Source organism: Bubalus bubalis, chromosome 21, assembly GCF_019923935.1.
Source record: "Bubalus bubalis isolate 160015118507 breed Murrah chromosome 21, NDDB_SH_1, whole genome shotgun sequence".
Taxonomy (NCBI): domain Eukaryota; kingdom Metazoa; phylum Chordata; class Mammalia; order Artiodactyla; family Bovidae; genus Bubalus; species Bubalus bubalis.
In genome coordinates this window covers 36553179-36570078 of record NC_059177.1, presented here as the reverse complement: position 1 = coordinate 36570078, position 16900 = coordinate 36553179, and the positions used below count along the sequence as shown (strand labels likewise).

Below are 16900 nucleotides of genomic sequence, written 5' to 3'. Positions count from 1 at the left end.
CAGCTAACTACTCTACATGAATTGTTTCATATGTTCTCCATAATTTTCCATTGCAATAAGGTCCTGTTCAACAAATCGTCATGGAATGCTTGCTGTGTGCCAGGCATGTGATTTATGCTGGGAATATAAGGGACTTCATGTCTAAATGAGGAGACAAATATTTAAGCAAGTATCACAGAAAGAAATGTAACATTTACAGCTGCGTTAAATGCTACATATCCAAAGAAAGCACCTGGTGCTACTGTACTCATTGCAAAGATAAATCACTTTAAGAGAAATGATGGGATCTGTTCCAAGTCACAACTGAAGTAAGAAGAAAAGTCCAGCTTTTGGTCGAGAACTATTGACTTGGAACCCCTTGAGAACCCTGGGTCTGCTATGCTTTGACCCATGCCTGATTGCTTGATCATTATTTGAAGATCTATATGCTTGTCTTTTCTGTTGGCAATTAATAAGTGGACATTTCCCACCATGACTACTTGGCTCCATAGTTTAGTTTTATTGACTCTTCTAAACATTCTTCATATGTGAAAATTCTACAAAGAACCCTCAAGTCATTTCTGGAGTCTCTGACACTGACCTGTTATCTCATTCTATTAAGAGTTTGATTCCAGGCCCACTTCTGAAAAGTGAAAGTGTGTACTCAGTAAATTCCTGAAACTGACAAGAACCCTTTGGCTATTATTCAAAAATGTCTACTACAGTGAACTAAAGTGGTAAGTTATTTCCGCACTCACACACGACCCCTGCCTTCAAAGTAGAGCACCAAACTATGTTTACCACTGGGTCTAAAACCATTTCCCCTTGAAGATAATATGGAATAATCTGATAATGATGGTGGACTGGAAAGCTATGTTGACACAAATCTATTTAAATCTGCTATGCTTTAAGAAAGTTATTTTAACTGACCCCAATTGTATGCAATAAATTCCTTGTATAGGATTTTGTAATTAAACTTCACACACTATTAACCAGAAATGGTATTAGTAAATACAGTCTTTCCTCTTAAATTAACCTACACTTAGGGTGAACTCTAAGTTTATCCCCTATAGTATAGTCATTTTTTCATATATAAGCAATATATTTTATGTGAGCAATGCCAGAAAAAGCCAAAATTCATCATGAATTTTATAGTTCCTATAGGTAAATATAAGCAGAAATGTTGACTGTACAACCAGTTTAACTCTTTAAAAACCTAGTTTTAAATCTTTATTTCCATTTGCATCCAAGATTATAATATAAATTAGTTATTTTTAAAAATTGACTTTTTAAAAACATTTTTATAATTTGAACTAATGGCAAAAAATGACTTAGATTATTTTTTTTCCCCTTTGAAATAAACAGGCAATTTTGAAGAGCTTTTCCTCTGAGCAGCTCACTGGCAAACTAGTCAAGGAGTGACCCTGAGACTTATATCATCACCATTACATACTCAAAAGCAAGGATCTGATCAAGTAAACAGCACAATTCAAATTGAAAGACCAACCAAACCACTGTCCAGTCCCATTAAAATTGGTGACAAATGTCATTTAACCCCAAAGACCTGCTCTTCCATTTGTCCCTCCTTCCCTTCCATAATCTGTTATAGCAGAAGATTCCTGAGAAATCATTTTCATTCTGCCTAGATCTGGTCAGCCTTACTTTAGAAATCCTTAAGTAAATACTTATAATCCCTGTTCTATTCAAGTGATCAGTCAAAGGGGACATGACATATTCTCTTACATGCCAAACAGCTGTTTCCTTTCCTAATTAGGGGAGAACACTGCAAATGACAGTTCTAAATAAATATATAATGTAATCTACTGATAATGACAATGTAAATATTATGGCAATTAGGGAAACAAATGTACATATATTTGAATATTCCTCAGAGGCTGAAATCCTTCCATGGTAAACCTTTGACAGAAAAAGTCTCTGGTGGGTGGGTTCTGCTGAGGAAGTGGGGTGTTTGACTTGGCTTCTGGCTCAGGCTCTAGGAGATGAGTTGAGGAGGGAGATTCCAGGAGAAGAAGCCACTTTCAGTAAATTACCTTCCAGGAGACAAGTAGGAATCCCTGTTCTCATGGTTTCAAATCCTGGGTGGGGTAAGACTTGATGTCCCCTTGGCAAGAGGTGTTGAGGAACAGAAGACAGACAGTTTGCAGGGATCTGGGCAATCTGTCTTTCTGAGCAGAGCCCTACTTCAGAGTTCACATATACATGGTAACCGGAGATCAAAAGCATTGTTTCACTGTGAGAACATTTTTCTCCAGATAAGGTTGTACTTCTTCATAAAGCACATAAGAAGGAAAAAAAAATGAAAGACTATACTATGAATTACAGCATCTCTACCAATATTATGCAAGTCCTAATTAATTTTAGGCCATGTTTATCTAATCTTAGTCTTCCCACCATTTAAAAAGGAATTGCACCATTCCCTCACACCATATATAAAAGAAACAGAATGGTTTACAGACTTAAATGTAAGAATGGAGCCCATAAAACTCCTAGGAGACAACATAGGCAGTCTTTAACAAATTGTAGCAACATTTTTTTTTTATAAGTCTCCTAAGGCAAAAGAAACAAATGCAAAAATAAACAGATGGGGCCTAATCAGACTTGCAAGCTTTTGCACAGCAAAGGAAACCACTGACGAAACAAAAAGGCAATCTATGGAATGGGAACAAATATTTGCAAATGATGGGACTAACAAGAGGCTAATATTTAAAATATACAAAGAACTCATATAACTCAATATAAAAAACCTCCCAACAACCCAATCAAAAAATGGGCAGAATATCTAAATACACAGAAAAAGAATATCTTTTTCTGAAGAAGATATACAGACGGCTAATAGGCATATGTATAGGTCCATGGGGTTGCTGAGAGTCAGACATGACTGAGCAACCTCACTTTCACGCATTGGAGAAGGAAGAAATGGCAGCCCACTCCAGTATTCTTGGCTGGAGAATCCCAGGGCCGGGGAACCTGGTGGGCTAACGTCTATGGGGTCACACAGAGTCGGACACGACCGAAGTGACTTAGCAGCAGCAGCAGCAATAGGCATATGAAAAGATATTCAACACCACTAGTTAATAGAGAAATGCAAATCAAAGCAACAATGAGATATCACCTCACACCTATTAATAGTTAGTATTCAAAAGTCTACTAATAACAAATGTTGGAAAGGATGCAGAGAAAAGAGAACCCTCCTACACAGCTGGTAGGAATATAAATTTGTACAGCCTTGTGGCTCAGCTGGTAAAGAATCTGTCTGTAATGCGGGAGACCTGGGTTTGATCCCTGGGTTGAGAAGATTCCTTGGAGAAGGGAAAGGCTACCCACTCCAGTATTCTGGTCTGGAGAACTCCATGGACTGTATAGTGCATGGGGTTGCAAAGAGTCGGACACAACTGAGCAACTTGGGCTTCCCTGATAGCTCAGTTGGTAAAGAATCCATCTGCAATGCAGGAGACCCCAGTTCGATTCCTGGGTCTGGAAGATCCACTGGAGAAGGGATAGGCTACCCAATCCAGTATTCTTGGGCTTCCCTTGTGGTTCAGCTGGTAAAGAATCTACCTGCAATGCAGGAGACCTGGGTTCAATCCCTGGGTTGGGAAGATCCCCTGGAGGAGGGATCCACTCCAGTATTTCCACCTGGAGAATTCCATGGACTGTATAGTCTATGGGGGCACAAAGAGTCAGACACAATTGAGCCACTTTCACTTTCATAGCCACTATGGAAAACAGTGTGGAGGTTCCTCAAAAAACTAAAAATACAGATCCTGTATGACCCAGCTTTCTATTCCTGGGTATATATGTAGAAAAACACTAGCAGCATTATTTATAATAGCTAAGACATGGATACAACCTAAATGTCCATCAACAGAGGACTGGATTAAGATGTAACACACACACACAGAAATATTACTCAGGCATAAAAAAGAATTAAATTCTGCCATTTGGAGCAACATGGATGGACCTAGAGAATATTATGCTTAGAAAATTAAAATCAGTCAAAGAAAGACAATACCATATGATATCACTTACACATGGAAATCTAAAAAAAATAAAACCACAAATGAAGGTATATGCAAAACAGAAACAAAATCACAGATATAGAAAATAAACTTGTGTTTACCAAAGAATAAAGGAAAGGCAGGAGGGACAAATTAGGGGTATAAGACCAAGAGATACAAACTAACCTGAGAAACAAGGATACACTGCATGGTGCTTTAGTCACTAAGTTGTGTCCGACTCTTACAAGCCCATGGACTGTAGCCTGTCACGCTTCTCTTGTCCATGGGATTCTCCAGGCAAGAATACTGGGGTGGGTTGCCATTTCCTTCTCCAAGGGATCTTCCTGATCCAGAAATCGAACCCAGGTCTCCTGCATTGCAGGCAGATTCTTAACTGACTGAGCTACGAGGGAAGCCCCTATATACTGCATACCACAGAGGATTATAGCTCTTATTTTATAATAACCTATGACAGAGTGTAATCTGCACGGATATTGAATCACTATGCTGTATACCTGAAACTAATATAGTATTGTAAATCAACTACTCTTCAATTTAAAAAATAAATAAGTAAATAAAAATTTTAAAAAGGGATTGTGTTATATCCCTTCTAGCTCCTTTATGCTCTAAGACAGTTAACATCTAAGTAATATACTTCAACTGTTAGAAAGACTGACTATTTCTTGATTATAAAATTAACAAATGATCATTATAATGCAAACATGAATGACTAAAAAGACAAAACTCCCATTTTTTATCATCAATTTTCTGGTATCTATATATGTGTGCGCACACACACACACACATACATATAGGCTATGATAAATATACATATTTGAATCCTGCTACTGTGACCTTGCAACTGTGAACATTTCCTCGTATCATTAAAAAATTTGTGAACATATGGCTTGTAATGATGCATAATATTCCATTATATGGATGAACTGTAGTATATTTAATGTACCTATCATGAGATATGTACAGAGTTTCTAACATCAATAATCTTTTATAAAAAGGTTTATCTCTGTTGTGTTTTAGGCTTGTGCTCTCTCTCATGGTTGACTCAAATGCTAACACTGGGAAGTCAGAAAGAAAGAGTTTTGAATGTCTGCCTAGTGCTTGTTAGCCACGTGATCTCTGTGGATGTTTAACTTTTGACAATCTCAGATTCTGGATCTACCAAATGCGGTCCACAAGCCATATCTTTCATGGCCATTGTCAAGGTGTGTTTATGTGTATGTCAAGTGTCTGCAATACAGAAGGCTCCTAGTAAGAATCAGACGCTTTCTCCTCCTATCTCTTTTTGTCTTAATCCAGGAGTCCAAACTGCCTGTGATTAGATTTCAGGGTTTCTGTTACAATTCCTGGAATTGTGTACAAACTTTTGTACGCTCACATGTTTTTGAGAGGGAAAAACTCCCGTAAGCATAAGAAGCACTGCAAATCTCATTCCTACTCCGTTTCTTTCCATTTGCCACAATGCAGTAGGACTCACACTGACCTTGTCCCTAAGGGCTGCCTCATTGACTCTGATTTCTCTCTGAAGGTTTCCCTCATCTGTTGGGGAGCTAACTGTTCAACATGAACCTAGCTGGACACACAGTTTCTATGCTGACATCCCAAGGCACTCAGCCCCCATTCCTTGGCATACAATGAGTACTCAATCACTCAACTGATCTAACTTGTTGCTGATATTATTATATACATGAGGAAATTTTCAGGAGAGGTCCATGCATCTTAAATTAAATGACTAGCTTGACCATGGAAGGTATGGTACATATGAATGGACACCTTCCTCCTTCTGTCTGTCTTCATCTCCGTCTCTCTCTCTTTCTCAACTCAGACCTATAGGGATTGAACCAAATTCTGAAGTTTCCTTTATCCTAAGTAGGTTTATAAATTTATCAAACAAGTCCAGAGATTACAATTTCTTTTACCTCATAGAAAAGGATATGTGCAGGGGAGAGTGATTTGGCGAGAGGCAAACATCAGTATACAATGTTAAAACGGGATGACGGTCCATCTGTCTTGAACAACCCCGACCACAAGTTGACTGGCAAAAGAGAACTTCTGAAATTTAAACACCAAGGGATTATCTTTTAATGGGCTGTCACTGGGTTCTGTGGTATGAAATTAAGCATTTCATCAGAGGTCAGCCACTACTTACACTAGACATTCTGCAGCGTGAACTCCCTGGCACAATTACCAATGTGTGGCTTTACCAAGACAAGTTTTGGGGCTTTTCTCTCCTATTTCTGTTAGAATATAAGTAGCGGTACACATTTACTTCCTTTAGCTACAAAATTTAATACTGCATTTGGAATTCTGTAGATTTAAAAAACATTTCTTTTTAACAGAAGGAATTGTGAGTTGAGCTCAAGTAAAATACGCAACAAAATAAAACAAATAATGGCCTCTATGTCTTTAAGTTTGAATGTGTTTTTCAACACAGTTTAACTTTGAATGAAAACTATCTATAACATTTATCTAAAAAGGACTATTTTCCTGCTTCCATGTGTCAAATACTTCTATATTTCCTCACATTTGTATTCTGGACAGGATGGCAAAATATAACTAGAAGACTCCCCACTACTCTCTATACCTTAACTATTATGTGATAAAGGATGGCTTGGAATTCAAAAGCTATTGTTTGTTAGGATTAACGGCTGCTGGATTCTTCGAAAGAATACTTCTAAAATTACATGGATGGACAAACAACCTGAATAAAGAAATGAGCAAACTTTCCCTAGAGCTTCCTTGGCTGGCTGAATCACTGAATGGCAGCTGACAAGGTTTTCAATAACGCCAAGTCAGCTGGTTCTATAATGCTGTGTGCCCCAAACATAATTAAAAGTGTTAACAATTTTGTAGCCTTTATCAGAACATATTCTCCTTGCATACCTTCAGTGACCTGGTCACAGCTACTAGAGACAAATCTCTTGTTTTACTTTATGTACTAAGGTCACTGTACCCTAGGGAACTTCCTTGACTGTATCATGCCCAAATCTGGAAGACTCGAAAGTCTACCCAGAGGAATTGTGTGGGCTTGCTCCAACAGCACCCCTTTCCTTTATTGGGCTTCCCTGGAGCCTTAGATGTTAAAGAATCTACTTGAAATGTAGGAGACCCAGGTTTGATCCCTGGGTTGGGAAGATACCCTGGAGAAGGGAATGGCTACTGACTCCAGTATTCTTGCCTGGAGAATTCCATGGACAGAAGGAGCTTGGTGGGCTACAGTCCATGAGGTGGCAAAGAGTCAGACATGACTGAGCAACTAACAGTTTCACTTTTCTTTCATTCCAACAGCATCCCTTTCCTTTCTCAGGATGACAGCAAAACACTAAGCCTTTTGGATGTTTATGGAGGAGAAAAACGTGTATGGTTTGGGTCATCTTCTGTTAATTACTTTTAAGTCCATCCGTACAACAGTGAAGTGAGCTAGGTTTCCTCAGACTTGTGTTGAAAAGGGGCCAGAAAAATCAAGTTATCCCCAATATATTACGTTTTGGAAAATGAGGGCTGTAGATGTAAGATCGCTTAGTAGCATCTGAGCTTTCTAACTGCTGATGTACTGCTCTTCCTATACCACACTGTAAATTGTTGTGTCTGTGCCTCTAGAGCTGGGATAACCACATAGACCACGTAGGTCAAATCACAGGTCTAAAAGTAGTCACTGGTGATCAAGACGAAACAATGCCAGATATTCTTAAAAGAGACTAAATGTATATTAAGCACCTACCTAATGTCTTGCTTGTATTCAGTACCAAGTAAATGGCAGTGATTTTTTTTTTCTGTTAAGTAAGGCATTATAGATAAATGGACAACTAGACAACAGTATTATTTTTCTTATTAGACTGCTGGTCAGGAATGAAACCCTTCTGTACTCTGCCAGAGGAGACATCGTGACCTGATCACAGCATTCTTTCCCACTAATTCTCCTTGGAGACTTGGAATTCTTCAAAAGACATCACTTCCAACAGCCACCATGAAGTTGACTCCAAATGAAGCTTACTTATTATACTTAAAGATCAGGATCTGTACCCTGTTGCCCTCTGCATCCCCCTACCAGTGATACTATATGCTCTGTGCATAATATGTACTCGGTAAATATACGAAAAACATACAATCAACTTAACACCAATGGGATAATTACAAGAGTGCTGCCAGGGGAAAATTAGAGGCTGGGGATTGCTGTTTATTCTGAAAAATCCCAAACCTCTTACAGGGTTGCTGAGAGCAATAACTCAAAGGACAGGGTTTATGCCAGGTCAGAGAGACATCTTGGCTCCTCAGAGCTCCTTTCTTAGTTAAAACAGGAGTGCTGGGGCAGGAAAGAGGGGGATGTGGGGGTGTCAAGGGCCACCTAGACCTGAGCTGAAGCCATGTGGTTCTACTTGGAGCTTCCAAGTCAGTGGCGCCAGTGGTCGTTTCCTCAATTATTTTAGGCCAGCATCTCCCCCTTGGCATTGGTTCTGGATCCTTGTGGCTGGACATTTACCCTCCCTGGCTCCACATGAATAATTCAGGGAGGTGGCCCAAAGCCAGAAGCTGCCCCAGAGCCCCAGATTCCATCATCAGCTCTCAGATGGACTTTACTTAATGGCACCAGGAGGCAGGGAGAATATGGATGATGACTCACTATCACATCCCTTAAAGGGAGGAAAAAAGCCCAAGGGGAAGAGACGAGCATTCGGCTCCCAGAAGTTAAGAAAATATAATTTAGTCATCCAGATATCTCACTGGTAATAAAATTACAGATGAATCAAATCTAATTAGACCTGTTAAGTCTGGTGAAATGTTTAATTAATCTTAATTGGCTACCTCTGAAAGTAGCTTTGCATCCATTTCTTAAACAAAATAGAAACATTACAGCTCAAGTGATAGACTGTATGATCGGGTGATGAGTAAATACTAGTAGAATTGAGATGGTGTTGTATGAATTTAGAACAGAGGTTTCAAATTTGAATGCTGTCAGGGAACAGGCTGGGATTTTAAATGTACAACTGAGCAGTAGGATAAGAGGGTAGCTGAGATGAACAGTTCTTTTTTGGCTTAATCTTTGAATTCAGTATATTTACACACTGCTGGCCATTACAAAAAAAAATCATCTGCAGTCCAAATTGGGCCAATCCACAGGAGTTTGCAACTCTTGATTTAGAGACTTTCTAAAAATGAGTTCAAGCTCTTTAAAAGAAATTCTTATACTCAAATAATAGATGAATCATTCAGCAGAGTCCGGTTATTTTCCAATTTCTCATTTCCATCTATACTTCCTACCCCACCAATACAAAAACGGGCAAATAGAATCTCAGGAATTAAGCTAATGCTTTAGCTGTAGAATGTGGAGATATTTAAGAGGCAGCATGGTTAGGTACTTCAGTGAGAACAGATGCCAGTCGAAGAACCAGAGCCCCCTTAGGAAACTAGGCAATTAGTTTCCAGAAGGTGAGGAGGTTTAGAGGGATCCGGGGTGAGAGGAGGGAAGCTAAGGTAAAGAGAGGCATGTGGAGGGCTCAGGCACGACTGTTTACCCACCACTACAGAAATGCACGTGTGAGTGCTCAGTTGCTTCAGTTGTGTCCGACTGTTTGTGACCCTATGGACTCTAGCCCTCCAGGCTCCTCTGTCCATGGGATTCTCCAATCAAGAATACTGAAGTGGGTTGCCATGCCCTCTTCCAGGAGATCTTCCCAACCCATAGACTGAACCAGCGTCTCCTGCATCTTCTGCATTGCAGGCAGATTATTTACCACTGAGCCACAGGGGAAGCACCTCCATTACAGAAATACGTATGTCTTAGTAACCAGTATGGCTGCTCTGTTATTTACTAACTGAATATCCCAGGAGGGGAAGTAAGTTCTGAGCTGCATCCAAGAATCTTTCCCATCAGAGTCTGTGCTAGCTTTCAAGACTACTTTCGATACTAAGAATCCCAACAGTATCTGATCTGGCTATTGGGCATACCCAGTTCTGCTTGGACACTTTTCCATTGAGCTTACCATTTGAAACCTTAGTAAGAGAAAGAAAACTTACAACCTATAACTTTCATTTTCATACCTGACAGAAGATAAACTCACAATTATAGCCTCAGAGCTAGAGATCTTAGAAAATGACATTATACTTTCCACTTCTCCCAGGTACTTTTGAAAAGAAAAATGCCTGGATCACTTATTCGCTGTTTACTAATACTACACAAGGTGAATTTCAGGAAGCGGAACTGAAGTATTCTGAGGGGAGAGCTTATGCAAGGCTGATCCTAAAATCTGCTAAGGTATCTGGTCACATTTTTCAATATCTAAAAGGCCAATAGAGAAAGAAATGGCAACTGTCTCCAGTATTCTTGCCTGAAGAATCCCCATGGACAGAGGAGGCTGGTGGGCTACAGTCTATGGGGTTACAGAGTTGGATGCAACTGAGCAAATAGCCTAAAATTATGAGGTGATAGACTGTACTGCATAGGAGGATGAGCTTTGAGATAACTACTCTCAATGTAAATCCTAGTGCTATGGACTTGCTGGGGGATCTTTGAGCAAGGGAATCAACTTTGTAATGGATGTAAAAATGCCAGGTGAACCTCAAATATGATAGTGTATGTAGCCCTCTCTCTGGCACAAAGAGAATGCGGGTATGTATGGTTCTGAAATATGAGTTAGGCTTTATGTTATTAAAAAAGGGGACAGCTACCTATGTAATGTAGAAGACATACTGGTTCATATGTGATTTTCTTTTTTCCCTAGGCACTGGCAACTGAACTAGCAGGAGAGCAATGAGAACGTTCAGTAAGAGAGGAAAATGTCCTCAAGCAGAACTTTGAGGGTTCTTTTTAAGAATACTTTAACATAAGCCCCACGCCTGGGTTTCTTCACCAGCCATGGGCACCCACCAGACTTACTCAGTTCCTAATTCAGGGCAGGTTGTATTTCCTCCCTTAATGGCAGCCCTACTACTCAGGGATCTGCTTTCATCTGTACTGTCTCCACACCTTCCAGTCCTGTTCCAATGCTAAGGCACTGCCAACATTCCTACTTGTGCAAGTGTGCATTTGTGTGTGTGCAATTTTTAGATCCTTGTGGCCACCTCCAGCCAAGCCGAGTCACCCACCTCAGCTGGCTAAGTTGTTTCCCAATGGACCAGTTTTTTTGTTAATGCTCTGGCTGCAAAAGTGTGTAGGTTTTGAGTGATCTGCCCCTAAGAGTATTTGCTTCATAGTCTTAGCTATTTTCAGTGAATACTTTTGCCCATCAGGATGTTTTAGGAATGCATATTATACATTGAGTTATATACCTAGAGACAATAAGGAAATAGATGTTCTAAATGAACACTCTATAGAGTAGAACTGACTTCTTTTCCCACAGTCCCAGAAAGGGGATCACATTTACTGACTAGGCTTCACTCGGGTGAATGGAATACTGTTTGGCCTTTTGGATTATGCCTCAGATTTAGCAAAATTGCTAGATATCAATAAAAATGGAAGATCCTGCTTCCATCAATAGCAACAAGGTATACCATTTATTCAGCTGCCTCTTATGTTCACATTACTCAATGTATATGTATCATCTTTTAAACTTACAGCAACCCTTGGTGGTACATTTTATAATCCCCATTTGCAGATGAAGAAACTAAGGTAGTCAGTGATACTGACCAAGGATTCTTAGGTGGTCGGGGGCAGGGCTGGAACTTGAACCCTAACATCTAACTACATCTAACTGCAAAGATTCAGCTCTCAAACGCCACCAGTATTGCTTTACTTTTCATTAACCTCTAGAGCCAGTTTAAACTCTAAACTCTATCCAAAAGAAATGTAAGCCACACGAGAACGCTGAAAATTTGTGGTAAAATATACATAAAATGTACCATTTTATAATGGCATAATTCACTGGTACTAAGTAGTCACTATCACTGCTATCCATTGCCAGAACTGTTTCATCACCCACAACAGAAACTCCTTACCTTTTAAACATTTAGTCTCCATTCTCCTTACTTCTGGTCCATGGTCACTTCTAATTCTACTTTCTGTCTCTATGAATTTGCCTGTTCTAGGTATTTGATGTAAATGGAATCATGCACTATCTGTTCTTTTATGTCTGCCTTATTTGGCTTCTCTGGTGGCTCAGAGGTTAAAGCATCTGCCTCCAATGCGGGAGAACTGGGTTTGATCCCTGAGTTGGGAAGATCCCCTGGAGAAGGAAATGACAACCCACTCCAGTATTCTTGCCTGGAGAATCCCATGGACAGAGGAGCCTGGTAGGCCACAGTCCCTGGGGTCACAAAGAGTCAGACACGACTGAGCGACTTCACTTTCACTTTTATTTTACTTAGCATATTTTCAAAGTTCCATCCATGCTGCTGCATGTATTAGAATTTCCTTCCTTTTAAGGCTGAATAATATTTCATTGTATGTATATACCACATTAAATTTATCCATTCATCTCTTGACTGGCATTTGGGTGATTTTATGTATGAATTTTTAAATGTTCTGGCGTCTCATTTAAAAGTAAAAAGTGAAGTTAATTTTAATTACATTTTTGATTTAGTATATCCAACTTATTTCAACATGTAAAATTATTAAGAGCATAGTTCATGTTCTTTATTTGTTTAAGTTCTTGGGTTATAGTATGTATTTCATATTTATATTACATCTTAATCTGGTCCAACTATATTTCAAGGGTTCAGTAACCACACAAGCATAGGGGCTGCCAGCCTGGTCAGAGCTGCTCCAGAAATTTACTTGGGGCCCTTCTTTTTAATGATGTTCCTTTGAGTCTGAAACCTTACTGATGTAAACTTACCACCTGGTTTCGATGATATTTAAAGCCCCCTTTTCAATTATCTGTAATTAATGTGCTTCTTTCTAACACTGGATATTGTAAAAAGATAATATAACATGGTCAAGGTTAAGTTCAAGACACACGCACATAAGATAAAGGCAAGGCAATATATTATTTATTGCCAAAAAGTGAGGGATACATAATAGCAACTGTATCTAGAGCAAATATAAGGTTCCAAAACTATAGAATTTTTCTTCTGATTTGTGAATTTTTTACACACAGTTTATGAAAGGTTAAAAAAATCATTTTACTTAAGCATTTAATAGATCATCTTAATTTAAAATAATATAATGACATGGAATCTGAAATCTCTTTGAAAACCTAGGGCCATTATAGGAGGAAGAATTAAGGAGAGGCCCATGAATATCAGAGTCATCGAGGAAGAAAGGACAACATTTATGAAATGACAGTCTTGTGTAAGTCACACCCCATGCCTAGTATGTACACACATTAGGTCCAATTGTATGATATCACTATTTGACTGTTTTTGACTTACAAAACTACCAGTTTCAAAAAGTTCAACCTAATGTACCATTTCATCACTGCATGTGATATTAGCAAATTAATTCTTCATGAAAAAATAGAGTTCAGGAGGGGTCTGAGGGCTGGACACAATGTAGGCAGAGAGGAAGGTGAGATTCTTTTGAGAGGATGGAGTCAGGTAAAGGGAAGGGAATTAACTTTACAATAACAGCAGTGGCAATAATTATAATAGTCGTCACTGGTTTTTGAGTGCTTATAACGTGGCAAAGCATTTTATATGTATAACCTCATTTAACATTTATCACAACTTTGTAGGAAAGATATTCTCATTCTCATTTGGAAACGAAGATGCTGAGACTCAAGAAAGACATTTTTGTTGTTGTGGTTCAGTCACTCAGTCATGCCCAACTCTTTGTGACTACACAAAGAGCAAGCAAGCCAGGCTTCCCTGTCCTTCATCTCCCGGAGGTTGCTCAAACTCATGTCCATTGAACTGGTGATGCCACCCAATCATCTCATCCTCTGCTGTCCCTTTTTTCTCATTCCTTCAATCTTTCCCAGCATCAGAGTCTTTTCTGACAAACAGACAACTTATTCCTGACAACTTATCTGTCTCTCAAGTTGATCAAAATTACTATGTTATTTCTGACTCCAAAGCACTCAACAACCATCCATGTTTGCCAGGGACCAATGGGTTCCTAAAGCCTGACTTCTCATTTTAAAACAGGGACAGTCTTGAGCAAATGGGAACAAGTTAGGCACCCTAATGCCAGAGTTCTAATACTCTGTTATGGCAACTTGGGGCCCTTGCCCACCAGTTTAAAGAGATCTTTTCATTGGTACAGAATATATGTGGCAGATAGTAATGTTTTTCCATTTTTTAATCTTTTTCATTGTTAATGTGAGTCAGAAAGAACATTTTCTTAAGCTCGGTAATAGCTGAAACAAATGCCCACAAATGTGGGCATTCCCCCATGACGCTGGGTACAAGATTTAACAGTGGTGATTCATGGACTGTTGCACTTTAGTCTCGATGCCAGGAGTTCTTAACCTGGGGTAGATGGTGGGGGGCATCTGAGAAATTCTAACACTATTTTCATTAACTTCTAATTGAAATTCAACATTTCCTTCAATTATGACTGCAAAGACTCAACCACAAAATTATTAGCTGTACCTGTAACTTTATCACTTATATAAATTGTATATGTTTTCATATCACACTGTAGCTATAGAGATACTCAATTTAAACTCATCATCACTTTAAAATTACAGTAATTATCAAGCCTACTGCAGCTCTGATATTTAATATATAATAAATACATGAATTACTGCTCTGTTTTGAAAAAAATATTTTGACAAATGCATTTCAATATAATTAGTTTGCTTTGCAATTTTATGCTCATTTTTACACAATCAAAAACATTTTGAGAAAGAGTCAATGCCCCACAAGAGGTTAAGAACCCATGTTCTAAACCTAGGGGTGACAGACATACTTCTGTAAACCAACATCAACACTTTTTCTCCACTCCTGACACCACGTCACCGCATCACCAATCCACTGCTTCCATAGAGGAGCTAACCACCGTGCATGCCTGACTTTCAAGATCTAATCTAAGGCCGCACTCCAGTACTCTTGCCTGGAAAATCCCATGGATGGAGGAGCCTGATAGGCTGCAGTTCATGGGGTCGCTAAGAGTCGCATACGACTAAGCGACTTCACTTTCACTTTTCACTTTCATGCTTTGGAGAAGGAAATGGCAACCCACTCCAGTGTTCTTGCCTGGAGAGTCCCAGGGACGGGGGAGCCTGGTGGGCTGCCGTCTATGGGGTCGCACAGAGTCAGACACGACTGAAGCGACTTAGCAGCAGCAGCAGGTTCTAATCTAATCCTGTTCAATTGGAGGATTTGGGCTACAATCGACTAAATTTAGAAAATAAACATATTCACCAGCTAGGAAGTGAGGGACTGGGCTTTAAGCCTTAGAAGGAAGTAGGCTCCCTTAACTCAGTGCAGCCCACCCATTCTTTCACAGGCATTTTTCTTCCCTGGGCAATTGTGAGAGTCTCTTTGTGAATAACATGTCTGGATTAGTTTGCTGAACAATTGCCTCATTTTAGTTAGCCTCTGATTGTCCTTGCTTTTGTGAGTCAAAAATCCTTAATCTTATTTGAATGAAATTTAATTCCCTAGAGAGCTGAGTCTTTAGTCTCTTAGTTTTATAAAGTGAGTGCTTAGAGAAAATGTAGGAGAGCTGACATGGGACTCCTTTAAAGCTAGGTCAACCTCCTAAGAAAATAATTAGATAAATGTGCACTCCAGTTGGGGAGAGAAGGAGGAAAAGAATTTCTCCACAAATTACTTTTAGAATATTTAAGTGGAATTGAATCTGATTGTCAAGAGCCAGACAGCTCTCAGGAGGTCATTTGATCTAGTCCCCTGTTGCTGGACCAGAGCACGTATGCAAAAATCTAGCCCAAAGTTAAAAAACTTTACAGAAGAGATAGATATTGTACCTAAGCAGGTCCTGCCAGGTAGGTGGGAGGAGGTTGCTGATTGAAAGGAATATTCATAATAAACCATATGGTAACATGAGCTCATTGATTAATTATTTAATTAATGAAACACATATTTATTGAGCCCCTACCATACATCAGAGACTGTCCTGGGCACCTAAGACATATCCGTGAGGTTACATTTTAGTGGGTGGCAGGAAAACTGATACACAATAAACCTAATAAGAATATGATAATGTGTGTTGCAAAGAGAGAAGTATACTGAAAACAGAAAAAAATTAGAGCAGGGAATAAAAATGGAAGTACTGAAGTGTTGGCAGAGAAGGGATACCTTTGTAAACTTATAAATACAAATGAGTTAATACACGTTAAGAGCTTAGAATGATGCCTAGTATGATAAGTCTTCAATAAATTATATGCATAGAAAATATGCATTAAATATACCATATATAGTTAGTAATGTCTATTATATATTATGCAATATACATTATATATGTATGTATATATATGTCATTTTGGTTACTATCATATTAGATGGGCTTGTTTGGGTACAAGAAACAGAAATAAACTTTACTTAAGTTAAGCAAAACAGGAATTTTATTAGAAGGGTGGTGAGGGTGCCTCTGAAGAACCTCTCAGAATTAGTTGAGAACCTGATGCCTGCAGAGAACACTTCAGTGTCACCTGCCCAGATCTTGGCAAGATGGGGACAGCAAAGGAGAAGGTCATCTCAGAAAGGAAATTGGTGAAAAGATGAAGCATTGAGACCGAAAGACAGTGTCATTCTAGTTAATAATCTGACAGAGTTCTATAAGATAGATTTGGTTTCCAAAGCAAAGGAGGAGGAGGATGGTGTTACACTTTCCCAATATGAGTCACAGACCAATATGATGTCAAATTTAGGGGATGGGTTTTAATTTCACAGCATATAAAGTATACTAGGGCTTCCCACAGAGAAGGCAATGGCACCCCACTCCAGTACTCTTGCCTGGAAAATCCCATGGATGGAGGAGCCCTGTAGGCTGCAGTCCATGGGGTCGCTCAGAGTCGGACACAACTGAAGCGACTTAGCAGCAG

At 39.2% G+C, this 16900-nt stretch overlaps 1 long non-coding RNA gene across 1 annotated transcript in view; it reads left to right on the top strand.

Moving 5' to 3' along the window:
* Positions 1-12396: 12396 nt before the first annotated feature.
* Positions 12397-16900, top strand: part of LOC102400533 — a 172687-nt gene continuing 168183 nt past the window's right edge. The window contains exon 1 of the long non-coding RNA XR_006640448.1: positions 12397-13242. This is a non-coding gene — a long non-coding RNA (uncharacterized LOC102400533). The remainder of the gene's footprint in view (positions 13243-16900) is intronic.